The sequence below is a fragment of the Meleagris gallopavo genome, chromosome 2 (genome assembly GCF_000146605.3).
Source record: "Meleagris gallopavo isolate NT-WF06-2002-E0010 breed Aviagen turkey brand Nicholas breeding stock chromosome 2, Turkey_5.1, whole genome shotgun sequence".
NCBI lineage: Eukaryota > Metazoa > Chordata > Aves > Galliformes > Phasianidae > Meleagris > Meleagris gallopavo.
In genome coordinates, this window is record NC_015012.2 from 89,061,636 (window position 1) to 89,076,442 (window position 14,807).

At 37.3% G+C, this 14,807-nt stretch overlaps 1 long non-coding RNA gene across 2 annotated transcripts in view; it reads left to right on the forward strand.

The window, feature by feature from the left end:
- The first annotated feature begins 5,679 nt into the window (after positions 1-5,679).
- LOC109366264 overlaps positions 5,680-14,807 on the forward strand; it is a 38,489-nt gene continuing 29,361 nt past the window's right edge. The window contains exons 1-2 of one of the 2 annotated variants that reach the window (XR_002112484.2): positions 5,680-5,783; positions 13,640-13,788. This is a non-coding gene — a long non-coding RNA (uncharacterized LOC109366264). Of the gene's footprint in view, positions 5,784-13,639; positions 13,789-14,807 lie in introns of those variants that run through there. The other variant, XR_004158987.1, reaches the window with a different exon arrangement.

Genomic DNA, 14,807 nt, shown 5'->3' on the forward strand with positions numbered 1-14,807 from the left:
AATAAAGGAGTCAAGGTTTTGAAGTGGTACCGTGACTTTATATGGATATTTCATAGCTACTTCTTAAACTTGTCTAGCATCATGCTGTCAGCAATGACAAGCACTGTCCGAGTAATTTTAGGCCTTGTTACTGGTGCTGCTTTGTTAGATAATGAAAGACCTCTCTGTTTCTTCTAGAGGAAGGGTGTTCATAAATAATGTAGTACATATTATTTAACAGTACACAATAGGAAATAGCAAACAGGCCATTTTCTGGTTCAGAAAACCAAGCTTTCTTGTAAAGACTGTTGCTCCAAACAGGCTCTTTTCACACTATATAATTGACATTGAGTGTGTCCATCAGATCCCATAGCCATAGACAAAAGTTTTCTCCAGCACAGAATAAATTTTTGGACATCTCTTTTAGTTGTTCTACCAAGTTTTACTGGCAATATCTACTGATGGCTCATTGTCTCGTATCTCAGTTAGTGTTGATCTCCAGCTAACTCTCCAAGACCACCATAGGATTCTGATGGAATGCTTGTGTGGACATCAATCTGTTTGCATGGTAAAGAGCCAAATGTTAATAGAACAACATTGCACAACTTGATAGTTGTGCTTGATTAATATCTTGCAGTTTTTCAACTTGCCAGAAACTGGAATAGTAAGAACTAAGTTAATTCTTGTATCAAACGATAGAACCACTATTACCCAGAACACAGTCACATCCTTTTGCCAATCCACTGGTAGCAGAAAATCAACAACAAAGATCTTATAGTTTAGAGGAGGATACTAATCAAACAGGCTTTCAGGTAGCTTACACAAGACTGAGTAGACTATGTACCAAAAGAGAGAAGAACATTTAAACAGCTGTGATTTTCTGCCTTCATTACTGCAGATTTTAATATGCAAACTTTCCATAAAGCCCAAAATCTCCATCTCTTTTTCTTTTGAAAATAAAAGCTGAATTTCTATGAGTAGGGAAAAGAAAGATTCTGTTTTCAAGTCACCTCTTTATGCATACAGTTGAGAAACAGATAAAAGATTCTCCAAAGTTTATGTTGTTTTAATATTTTTTGCCCGGTCAGGGTAGAATGAAATGAATGGAAATAAGAAAAATAAAATACCAATGAGTCTATTGAAAAAAAGCAAGAGAAAAACAGCATTAGATGAGCATTGTAATGAATTCATTGGAAAAATTAATGAGACTGCTGTGCCCAAATGTTTCATTGATATATTTGAATTCCATTGTTGACAAAAATAGTGTTGAACACTTACAGGATGTGGGTTTTCAAATCCAGAACCAGAGTATTTTGATTTTCCAGTGCAGATGACTGAGTCTGAATTAAAACTCTGTGTGCATGCTGTGTTTAGATTCAGAAACTGATAGAAACAGCAGGTGGTGGCTCAAAGAATTTTGCATGGATAGATTACAAAACTAGTCAGATGTCACAGGCTCTTGTACTGTCAAATGTGATGATTTATTTAAACTCGGACGTTGTTTCTGCACTGATCCTTTGTGGTCTGTCCAGCAAGCAAGTTGTGCTCAATTGTTTCAGTGTTTTTGAACAGTATTTCTGGTATATATTTGCCTGTTTTTTTGTTTGTTTGTTTGTTTTGTTAGTTTTTTAGTTGCTGTTTTGGTTGGTTGGTTTGGTTTTATTTTCTTTTGAAGAATGTTATAAAACAAAGGAAAATCCTTTATATTTAAGATTAATGTTCAGTACTTTATATCAATACATCCACCACATCCTGAATGTTCAGAAATCACAGAATCATGGGCACTGGAAAGGACCTCTGCAGATCACCTAGTTCAACCCCACTGTTAAAGCAGGTTCCCTAGAGTAGATTATGCAGGAAAGAGTTCAGGTAGGTTTTGAATATCTCCAGAGAAGTCCACAGGCTCTCTGAGCAGCCTGTTCCCCAATGCTCTATCACTCTCAAAGTAAAGATATCATGTTTGTGTGGAACTTCCTGTGTTCCAGTTTGTACCTTGTCCTATTTTTGGACACCACCAAAAAGATCCTGGCTCCATCCACTTGACACCCACCAATTAGATATTTATAAGCATTGATAAGATCCTCCCCCAGTCTTCTCTCCTCCAGACTGAACAGACCCAGGTCTCTCAGCCTTTCCTAATAAGGGAGATACTCAGGCCTCTGATAGTCTTTGTAGCTCTCCACTGGACTCCTTCTAGAAGTTCCCTGTCTTTCTTGAACAGGGGACCCCAGAACTGGACAGAATATTCCGTTCCTCACCACGGCAGAGTAGAGGGGAACGATCACCTCCCTTGACCTGCTAGCCACAGTCTTTTTAATGCACCCCAGGTTGCTATTGGCCTTCTTGGCCACGAGGGCACACTGCTGGCTTATGGCCAACCTGTTGTCCACCAGGACATTTAAGTCTTTCACTGCAGAACTAGCAGCTCTAACCTCTACTGATGTATGTGTTTATTCCTCTCCCGGTGTAGGACTCTACGCTTGCCCTTATTGAACCTCATAAGATTCCTCCCCGCCCAGTTCTCCAGAATGCTAAGGCCTTGCTGAATGGCAGCGCAGCTTTCTGGTATGTCAGCCACTCCTCCCGGCTTATCATCAGCAGATTCACTGAGGATACATTCTATCCCTTCCTCCAAATCACTGATGAAGATGTTGAACAAGACCAGCCCCAAAACTGACAACTAGGAAATCCTGCTAGCTACAGCTCTCCAACTCAACTCTGTGTCACTGATCACAGCTGTCTGAGCTCTGCCAGCCAGCCAGTTCTCATCCACCTCACTGTTGTCCAGTCATTTGTCTCACAATTCCTAATCTTACTTACAAGAAAGTTATGGGAGACAGTGTCAAAAACCTTGCTTAAAGTCAAGGTACACAACATCCATTCTGTCCCTTCATCTTCCAAGCTGGTCATGACATCATAGAGGGCTATTAGATTGGTCAAGGATAATTTCTCCTTGGTGAATCCATGCTGACTATTCTTCCACTTCCTTGGAGATGACATCCAGAATAAGCTGCTCCATCATATTCCCAGGGATGGAAGTGAGGCTGACTGGCTTGTAATTTTCTGGTTCCTCCTTCTTGCCCTTTATAAAGACTGGAATGACACTGGCTTTCCTTTTGTCCTCGGGCACCTCTCCCATTGTCCTTGACCTCCATCTCCTTGATGACAAAGAGTGACTTGGCTATCACTTCTGCTAGATCCTTGACCTTCCTCACCAGATTTAATTCAAGTGGGCCTCAGCCTTCCTTGTTGCATTCCTGCATGCCCTGGCAATGTTCCTATATTCCTCCCAAGTGTCCAGATAAAACCACTTAAGCTTAACCTACCCATTGTATTTCATTGTGCTACCCAGAGACAGGACAAGAGGCAATGGGCACAAACTGTAACAAAGGAGGCTCCCCCTCCAACAAAACCAACAGCAACCAAAAAAAACCCTCCCAAAAAAAGAGAAACCACCAAAAACAAAACCAAAACAAAAAAAAGTTCATTAGGAGCCAAAGCTCAAATGGTGCACATATTCTCAATTTAGAATTTATGTTTTATTTTAACTGCTTGCCAATTTAGAAGAGAAAGGAAGAAAGGAAAATAACTGTGGCTTTTTCAGCATTTAATATCAGTCAGAACATTTTAGGATGCTCATACAACAATAAAAACAATCTCATCTTTTGTCTCAGAGCTATGGAAAAAATCTGTCATAAACAGGGCTGCTGTTCAATTTTATTTTACATTCATTTGTACTGATATTGAAAATGAGCGACAAGGGAGACCACAGGTGCTAAAGCACTAAAGAACTGGAAATCAAATGCAATGCTTCATTTTCAGCCAGAGGCAGGTTACAGTGTTTCCTGGGAAAATGCTTTTAATAGAAAGAAATTTTGCAGTAAACTGATGGTGACATTAAGCAGAATTGACTATAATTGATTAATGTAATCTGCATATTTTATCATTATCTGAAATGTGGCTACCATATAATGAAAGTTCTGCGACACTCAAAAGCTGTGCACAAGGTTATATCTTCTAGCATAAATCTGAAAGCACAGAGGGGTTTGGAGGAGTACTTTAAATTGCCAAGGATGATCTGGCTGATAAAAATTAAGTACAAAATGAATATTAATTTTTAGTGCAGTAAAATTAGCTGACTCTTTGAAGATTGCTGGTACTTAACCTTTTCTGGAGTACAGTGATCGGCTTTAAACAGAATTTTATAATTATTTTGCCGTTACAATTTCATGTTTGTTTGATGTATGTGATGGATTTGGACTCAGTCAGAGCGCTTATGGGAGATGGGGAGTATTCTGGAGAGGGTAGCAGGGACAGTGCTCTGGGAGTTTTTAGGAGGGATGTTATAGGATGTTTTCTCTGGCATCTTGGCCAGGCCAGTTTAGTACCAGTGGCCTCTTCAGCTATGGATAAGCTCCTTTTAAGTGAATGCACATCTGGTGTTTCCTTTGGAAATCTGAGGAATGGCGTAATGTTTACAGTGTGGGATTTCCCAGAGGAAAATCCTTGTCACCCAACAGGTTTCCTTCTATTCCTTTCTCAGTCTTTCAATATAAACACTGATATATCAGACAGTATTTTGCAGCTGGCAAATGTAATATGAACAGAACAAATGCATAGTGGTGAAATGGCATTTCAGAGAAACTAAGCTCACACAGCTTTTATTATAGTTTTTGCAGGCAGTCACTCCAGACTTTCTGCTTAGCATGGTTTCCTCTTGGTACTGGGACAATTTTTGAAAAGACAGAAGAAAGTCAAGATACTTAGATTTTTGTGTAAATTGCCAAAGATGTCACTTTTCCTTCCAGTGAAGATGCAATATCCTTGATCTTCTTAACTTTTGTTTTCACTCTGATGGGCCGTTCAGCACCACCACACTGCTCTCTCATTTCCTAACCAAAAAAGAACACCAGGGAGAGAATACCATAAGGTTATATTGGGTTGAGATAAGAACAGGGAGATCACTCACCAATTACTATCACAAGTGAAACAGACTCACCAGAGTGATAATAAGTTTGGAGCAGTAAGAAGCAAACTAAAAACAGTCGATAACGCTTCATCTCTGCCACTCCTCCATGGTCACTCTCTGTCCCTGCTCCATGCAGGTCCCTCCAATGGGATGCCGTCTTTCCCCAGCTGATCCCACATGGGCTTCCCCCAGACTACAGCACTCCCAGTACGCAGCTCTGTACCTTCCAGCACTGCTCCAGCACTGTCCCCACAGGCGGCAGCTCCTCCAGCCCTCCTGCCCCACCACAGGCCGTTCTCCTCAGGCCGCAGCTCCAACCCAGGCTGCTCCTGCAGGGGTGTCCATGGGCTGCGGCCTTCAGGCCTCATCCACTGCTGCACCGTGGGCTCCTCTGTGGCTACAGAGGAAGATCTGCTCCATGTGATGCCCATGGGTTGCAGGGATGCAGCCTTCTTGACTGTGGGCTTCTCCTGGGCTTCAGGGAGCTTCTTCTCCATGCCTGGGACATCTGCTGCCCTCCTTCTGCAATGACCTTGGTGGCTGCATCTCTCCCATTTCTCATTCCTTTCTCCCAGCTGCCGTTGTGCAGCAGTTTTTCCACGTCTTAAATCTGGTCTCCCAGAGGCACACCTGGTGTTGCTCAGCTCTGGCAGCAATGGGTCCATTTTGGAGCAGCTGGAGCTGGCTCTGACCTGACATAATCAGGTCACATATTCTAAAATGTGCAGTGAAGATTACTGGAGTTCTTGTTGGAGTCACAGGCTGTGACCTCACTCAAATATTACCATCATCCTGCCCCTTGTTCAAGTTATATTAAATAACAAACTTGTCAGAGGTAAGTTTGACTAGTTCTTTAGGAGTAGTACATTCTTAAGTCACTCTCTCATGGTTCAAAGTTCAGGTCAGGTTCAGGCTGCTTTGCCAAGGAGTTGAATGTTATCTGAATTTTCCATCATCTCAATACTTCGCACATTTCACAAAAAGGAACCATCTAGTGAATTAGTATTAGAACTGCTATAATCACTACTCATTAAAAAATCAGAGTTTTTAGTCTTAGACTCATTTGCAGCTTATATTGGACTAATGCCTGTACAATTTTCCATTATGAGAAAATTAGAAAATGTGTTCTTCCATCTTTGCAGAGAAGAATCACCATCATAGCTGAGATGACTGAGAATCTATTTGCAAGCAATTTTACTTAAGTTCAGCTACTGTCAGACATAAAATTATCATATATGTAATATTACTAAAACAGTTTCATCTATTAACTCCTTGTGACACCTTTGTGAGAAATCATCCAAGTACTTGTGCTGTCACTAAAATTTATTTGTCTAAATTAATGTAACGTGAGTAGTTAGATTTTCTGAATAGTAGAGGAAAAAGTAATTTTACCACTGAAATTGTGTTTGTTTACTTTGTCATTATGCAAAACCTAATCATACTGGGAAAGAAAAAGCAGGTGAAACTTACAAATTTGTGTACAACTGTGACATGTGACATGAAATATCTCATTTGCATGACATTAAAATTCCAAATCAGAAATAGAATGTGCTTGTGAAAAAAAGTTCAACCTACTGATTGATTGTTCAGATGTTTTCGTTTTTATGTTATTTGAAATACTTTGTATGTTTTTGGAGCAAATTCAGATACTTAACTATTTCAATCTGCGTTACTGCTATTAGACACAACATTTGGCCATTATTTATGAAATTTCTTTTCCTCCATCATTTTTCAGAGGTGTGGCTCCCACCACCAGCGTGGGTGACCTCCACTGATGTGCTTTCAGCATCACTGCATGATAATGAAGGAGAAATAGAAAATAGTTTTCTCTATACTTGGTGGTAGGATCCTCAAATACTCTTGCTATCTTCATTTTCAAAACTGTGGTTTATCAAGGCTTTCATAAATAATTATTGGCAGTCAAATTGCATGAAAATGTACTTTATAATGCAGCTTATCAGACAGGTATTTAAACTGTTGGAATCAAAACCCTCCCTGTTCTCCTGCCTTGGCTGCTATGGCAATCAAGTGAAAATAGCTACTGTGTGCCAACAAAAGTACCTCTGAATTTCATTCTTAAGAAAGCACCCCTAAGAAAGTAAAAAGCCTCCCTTTGTGTATATACATATCAGAAAGCTGACATTGCATTCATTAAAAAATAAAAAAAAAAGTACAGTTTTCAATATACTCAGTAAAAATAGGGATTCCTAGAGACCATAGAATCATAGAATCATAAAATCCTGAGTTGGAAGGAACCTCTGAGGGCCATCTAGTCCAACTGCCCTCCAATGAACAGCGGCATCAGAGCTGGATGAGGTTGCCCAGATGCAAAGCTCTTTCCAAGTGTTTAGGGAAGGATCTTCTCTGCATCACATTACCATTGCACTTCAGAGTGTAAAGTGTTAATGTGGAAATCTGGTCAGCAGTGGACATTCCCTAGAAAAAAACATAGAAGAGTTAAAGAGGATCATTGCTTCTACTTGCACAAGCTTCCCAGCTGAGTTTCAGAAGGGTGCTCTCAACAACATTGTCCTTCAAAAAAAAAAAAAAGCTGCAAGCAAAGACAGCGGGACCAGAGAAACAAAGGCTGCAGTACTTCTCTGCGTGCCTTGCAACAGTCATGATCCCCGGATTTGCAACTGGAAGCAGCTGTAAATAGATCTCCTGTGCGCTCTCTCAGCTATGATTATAATGAGCAATCAGAGCCACTGAAGTGTTACATTACTTTCTAGATGAAGCACTTGCAATACTACACTGAGCTCATTTGAATACTAATTAGTAATAGCATCTTTTAAACAAAAAATGCAGCATTGTGAGAAACATTATTAGAAATGAGTTCTATATTTGACACTGCCTTAAGTGTATGCATCTATGTTATAGGTGTTCTTTAATAAAAAAATGATTCACCTAGTGCATCAGCAAGCAATTATACATAGCTTAGATTTGCAAATGCTTTCATTCTTTAGGTATACAACATATCACACCTAGCTAGATGCAATCACATTTCCAAATGAGACAGAATAACACTGTCATAATCCTGTGCTGTTTAATTTATTTTCCTCCTAGAAGAGAATATCTTGGGAATTGTTATTCGACACTGAGCCATTGTTTCTGGAGAACTCTGTAACGTCTCCAAGATCAGCCTCTAGAAATTATATATCTAGACCTAATAGAGCACACAGAGCACTCTAGAAAGCACTACACAACTTTCATTACTGTTCAACTCATTTTCTCAATCACTTATGTACTGTTCAAGAGCATACATCCCAGAATGGTTTTGTGGCATTCCAGTAGTAACTTTCCTACAATGGACAACTATCTCCTAACTTGATGAGCAGTCCAACTGCTGTCTCATTAAGGCAGCACTCCACTTTTTTTTGTTAGAGTGTATTCAGGGCATCTATCTTATTTAGTCCCTCACTAGTTTTTGAATCCCAAAGAAGCTTAAGCATGAAATAAGTATGAGATTTCCATCGCTCTAATGAGGTGCGGCTGGTCAGAAACTTCTGCATCTAAGGAATATTACTGTTGTAAACACTAGCTTCTATAGGCTGGAAAACAACTGACAGGGAATTCAGATGGCCGCAATCCAGGGTGTAGGATTACAATTATGTTTAAATCCTGGTCTTTTAAGTTCTTTTTAGCTGTGAGCTAAGTGAGAAGGTTATGCAGTAAGATCAGGAAAGTCTTGCTATATCTATGCATGTAGAAATCATCAATACCAACAAACTACTGAATATGTGCTTCAGTGAATTTGTTCTGCGTGCTTGTATTTCAGGAAGCATCCTTCATTAGATGGGTGATTAAGCAGGTAGTTACCTATAAGTGTGTACTTAGCTCTTTCATCATTAAATTGATTCGAAATATATGAATAAATGAATTCCCAAACTGAAACTTCAGTTTCTTTTATAGTCAGAGATAAGAGCACATGCTAGACCCCTGATTATTTGCTCCTAGGAAATACAGTAATAGTTTTTCACTCTGGTTCTACATAAAATAGATTAGGCACTGATTTTTCCTTACCGAACTTTCTGTATGGTAAAAATATTCTTTCAATTATTCCTTCATGTAACCTAAAAAAAGCTCCTTGTAAAGCACTGAACTATTGTACAGCTGGAGTTGACTTGTATTTCACTTTGATAATCTAATAATATAATGCACTGCAAATGAATTTGCTGAGAACTTCAAAACATTTCTTTTCACATATGTCCCTATATATATGTCCCCTTTACCACTCTACTAAGTTGAAGAAAAAAAAAGACTGCAAATAAGATATTTTTTTGCTCACAGTATAGTGGAAGTTCAATCTACTTTATAGCCTGCATGCACCAAATTGGTAATTAGCCTTGCATAAATAAAAACATGACATTTTGTACTCTCATTAAGAGCAAGTCTTCTTCCAGAATCTGAATCCACCCTGAATACAGTGGTCCCTAGTTGTGATCATAACTATTAAGATAAAAATAATCTTTGTAGGAAGCATCTTTAAATATGGCAATTGTGCATTTCTATTGGATCTCTTGATTTCCTGCATGGGCTTTTCAAACTTTTTGTTCAAATTTGTTGGTTGCGTTCATTGAGCATCTTTATCTTATTTAATTTTATAGTTATTTCATCTCTAGCTTAGTTATGTGCTAGCATAGGTGTATCTGTAGGTTTGTGAACTCGCCACTATCAGTTTTCTGGAACATAATTTGTATGTAGATTATGTCTTGTTGGTCATGATAGTGACTACTGGTGATCTCCTTTTTGGCACATATGACTTAAATGTGTTAACTTTTCTTCTACATGTTTATTTCCTTTGCACAGATTTACGAACAATTTTTGTTCATCTAACATTTATCCCAGATATTCTGGCTTTTCCCATAGTGATTCAATGGACATTTTGTTGTCTCATTCTTCTACTGATCTATCTATGATTTCTCCATCAACTAACTAAAAACAATATAATCTACATACAAGTTAGCACCTCTTTGCCATTAAGATGTTTTATTTCATTAAGAAATGTATTGGGAAATAACACAATGTGCACAAATCTTTGCATATATCTTCAAAAATTCCTCTATTATAAGCAATGTTCTTTTTTTATACACCTGTATTTACTTACAGGGTGTCTATGTCTGCAGATGCTGTAATGTGACAGGAGTACACCTACTCTATTAGCTCTGCTGTGCAAACTCTAATTTCCTGACTATATCCATCGTCTTTATTCCTTGACCTGGACTGAAAATTACTTCTCTAAAAATAAGACTCAAGGGATGGCTGAGCATTTAGCTTCACTTTATACTCTGCTGAATTCTTTCCCTATTCTCAAATTCCTTTCTACTCTCAGATTTTTCCTCAGTATTTTTCTCTGCATTCTTCTCTCTAGGACCTAGGATCTGAATGATTTTGAACTCCAAAACACTGAGACATTATATCTGTTCTGCTTTACTCTTTTCTCTAGAGCTCAGTTTAATAACTGTTGCTATTATCAGCATTGCAGACATCTTAGGTTTTGCATTTATGTCCAGATTAAAAATTAATTGCTTTGCATTTTGTGAAACTTCATGCTCATTAATCTTCTTCTGCAGCATTGTCCATTGATCTTATGAACAGCTCTTCTCCAGCAACAGTGCTGTGATTTTCAGCTTTGTCTGTTTTCTGCTCTGTGCTTTTATTTGCAAGTTCTTGTCAGGTAGGAAATACAGTGCAATTCTCTTATTGTTCTTCAAATACACTTTGTTTCTTTTTATGGCTGTATTTGTTACACTGTAAGATCCACTTGTATTTATGCAGTTTATCTATGTGCTTTCCTCGGTTCCTGCTTCAGTTTTGTTTTTCTTCCTTTTATTCTTGAATATTCTGGCATTTTGATTTTATCAGGCTACTTTTCATTTGTCAATATGGATCACATAATTTTGTTTACTGTACAAATTCTAGTTGTTCCTTCCAGTTGTTTTAATTAAGTGTACTCGTCCATCTTCCAGTCAGAAACAAATTCTATGTCAGTGTCAGAACATATACTTCTGAAATTGTAAGGCTCTTTTCTCATCAAGAGATAATCAATCATTTTTCTTGGCCTTTATATACTACTGCTTTGCCTTTGCAGAGGTCGTATTTGTCTAATTTCTGCTGAGAAGTTTTATAATTAATTTTCCCTGCTTTGGTCAACTGGAACTTAAGATAACTTAGGGGAACTTCCTCAAGTTAAGTTTTCCTCAAATTAACTTTAAGGGGAAATGGCTGCAAGCTCAAAGAGGGTAGATTTAGGTTGGTTATAAGGAAAGAGTCTTTTACAGTGAAGGTGGTGAGGCACTGGAACAGGTTGCCCAGAGATGTTAATACTCTGTCCCTGGAGACATTCAAGGTGAGGCTGGATCAGGCCCTGGGCAACCTGATGTAGCTATGGTGTCTCTTTTCATTGCAGAGGGGTTGGACTAGATGGACGTTAATGGTCCCTTCCAACTCTAAGGGTTCTATGATTCTATGATTCTAACTTAGAAAATACCACAGATGTTTCAAAATATCTGTTATCTAATATGAGGCAGTGAGTTATGGAAATATACCTCAGGTTAAGGGTGGTGTGTCTGACCAACACCATGTGAGGACAAAGGAAGTCTGAAGCACAGCTTGTGATAGTAGCTGTTTTGGAACATGGAATATAAAGCTATATATACTTTGGAGATATGAAGGGAATTGGTGCACAGAGGGAGAGAATGATGATAGGGTCTGGTGGATAAACGTCTCTGGAGGGTGCTGCACTGAACCAGAGCATAGTTAAAGATAATCACCTGATAGTAAAGAAGATGCATATTATTAACATGAGGGTCAGTATTAGGAGAGATTGCCAACACTGATCCAGAAGCCCAGGAAATCTATTAATTTTAGTCTTCTTATGTATCAAAACTGATTTGATCCAAAGTTGTTGTTTTTGTTGTTTTTTTTTTAATTAACATTCAGTGCCTAATAATACTTACTACCTTAACTGTATTTTGATTTTTTTCGGGATAGTTCTCTACAGTAGTTCCATCACATTTTCAGCATGCGCTGTTCTTACCATGGTTTGGTTCACTTGTACATGAGTAGGTTTAAGCTGCTACATTACTTTTGGAGTAACTCACATGCTTAGTCATCCTCACTGGTTCAGGGAAGCAAATCTTTGTACAGTGCTTACATAGACAATGAGTTCTTACTTTTTGATATTTTTCCTGAAGGAGCTTCTGTCCTTTAACAACACACACACTTGCAGTAAAAGAAATATTTTCTGACATATCACACTTGCAGGAAGAGGTACCATATGAAAATTCATTATTTAACTCTAGGAATTCCACAAAAAATGCATCATTGCATATATTCGGGAAGAATATATCAGGGATTTTGCTGTCTCTAACACCTGTAAAAATACCTGCTGAACGTAACAGAAAGCCTACATTGAACCTAGGAAGGTTATAAAATGATGCCTTTTCAGAATCCCTGAGTTTATGGAGAAGAGAAAAATGTCATTACCAGTGTTTCAACCATGCAAGCATATGCATATCTTCCTGTGAGAGAAGTGTAGATTATAAAATCATGTTACTGATGTCAAAATAATCACGTAAATATTATTTTTGCCTATGTTTGAAAAATAATAGATGTGATTTATATTTTAATGAAGTTTGTTGACTTTGTTATCCATAAATAACATATCAGCTATCATTCTTACAGTTTTTCTGTCTTAGATATCTTCATGCTGCAAAGGAATAATCCGAGAAACTGTAACTTCTAACCCAATCTTAAGCAAATTAATTTCCTTGTTTTCTCTGATTAGGTTTTCCATCTATAAAATGAAAATATACAAATGTACTTTCTCCGAAGTTACAGTTCTTAAAGTATTTTTGAAGATTGAGGTTTAAACTCATCAGATGTTCAGCATTTCTTATTGCTATTTTGTATAGTAATGATAAATTTTGCATTCTGTTGTCATTATGACAATTACATTAACTTGATCACTATTTTACACCTTTGCTTTTTGTAGGGTAGCTACTATTAATGTGCATAACAGTTTACATTCGCTATCTCAAAGCCTTGTATAAAACAGTGGGGTGATGTTTCAGAATATTGCTCTGACGTAAATTTGGATTCTTACCCTCATTTAACTGATAGAAAACTGAGACCAAAGACTGTCAAAACAATCCTAAGTGAGATGAACCATCATCTTAATCATTGTACACAGGACTGCATAGTTACCAAATATCAGAACTGGGTCTGAAACTCAGACCCCGTGTCTCAGATAAAGCCAGAGCTGTCTTTACTTTAGCAATACTAACATGCACAGTCTACAGGTATTCATCAATTAAAATATATATATATATAGATGAATGATAGAATTGTTTAAAATGCTCCAGAATGGCTAACTGGATCTTTTTTTTTATTTTTGTGAACAGCTCAAATTCAAACCAATGCAATCATCTTTTGCATTTCTGGAGTTAATTTTTCATTACTCAGTTTTAGAGTATTTAGCATTTTTTCACTGTGCTGATTAAAATCTGTTGTATATGATAATTACACTAGTTCTACCATTCAGACGCTCAAAAATGATTTTTAAATCTTTAAATGGATTTTACTAAAAGTCTGTTTGCATTATGACTTTTCGTCGTGTTCTCTGTTAAAAGCTAAACCAATGCAAAATCAGTGGATTCCCAGTTCTAAAGACACCACTCTTTTTCATAGGAGGAAGAACTGAGGAAAAGTGGAGAAGCTAAATATGCGCACTTGAGTGATGAGCTTCATGTATTAATTGAAGTGTTTGCTCCACCTGGGGAAGCATAGTCTCGTATGAGTCATGCCTTGGAAGAAATAAAAAAATTCCTCGTTCCTGTAAGTGTCTTACAGCTTTCTTCTGTGACTGTTCATGGTTTCACTACATTAAATTTGTGCCTTCTTTAAATGCCTTCAACTCAAGAAAAAAATTAAATGGTCTGTTGAAGATTCAGCTAAAGGAGATGCTAAACAGACCATTAATTGTCATAGTTGACCCTCTAATGTCTTTTCTGTGTGTTTTAATGTTTATTTGTCCTACTTTCTTGGTTTTTAGAGAGGAAAGTGGACTGTTTTTTTCTGGGTACAGTCATTAATCATTAGTATGCAAGTAAATTTTCAAGATTTTTGAATGCTTACATCTATAAAAACATTTAGATATGTCATAAGATAACGACTTATCTAAAGTAATCAATGATTTTTGTCTGGAGAAAACATGAGCAAAACATTCCTCAGATTTTACACTGATTTTTCTGCTCAAACAGTTAGCCTTGACTCAGATCACAATTTAGCAATCCTCCATCAGCTAGGGAAGTACTCAAGCAGTCACCAAAGCCACTTCTTTAGTACCTTTTCAATATTATTTAAACTAAATACATCACTTTCTGAAATATTTACTGGCTGATTTTTCTTCAAGCTCTCTGAAATGGATTTTCTCTACATTTATACAGTAATATGTGGTAATTTTGTACTTAAAATTGTTGTAGAATTTAAATATATACACACTGAGTATTAAGTACTATGTAAATATTTATATGCTAGATATATAATATATATTAAGTACATATATATATAAAATACTTTTGTACAGTATAATGAGTTATTGTCTGCAGTCTATACTGAGACTATTAAGTGCTTTAAACATGTTCAGAACTTGCAGTCGTTAAGAAAATGAAATAGGAGCTTATTTCTTTTAGTAGAAATGAATTGCAATAAATGTTCATATCTCTTAATAATAACAGAAGGATTCAATTAATGTGTTTCTATCACATTTGATACGATGCCAAGATCAGAGATATTCAGATGAGGCATACATCTATTTGCATGGCAGAAATTAAGTGTTTTATTTCGTTCTCAGCTG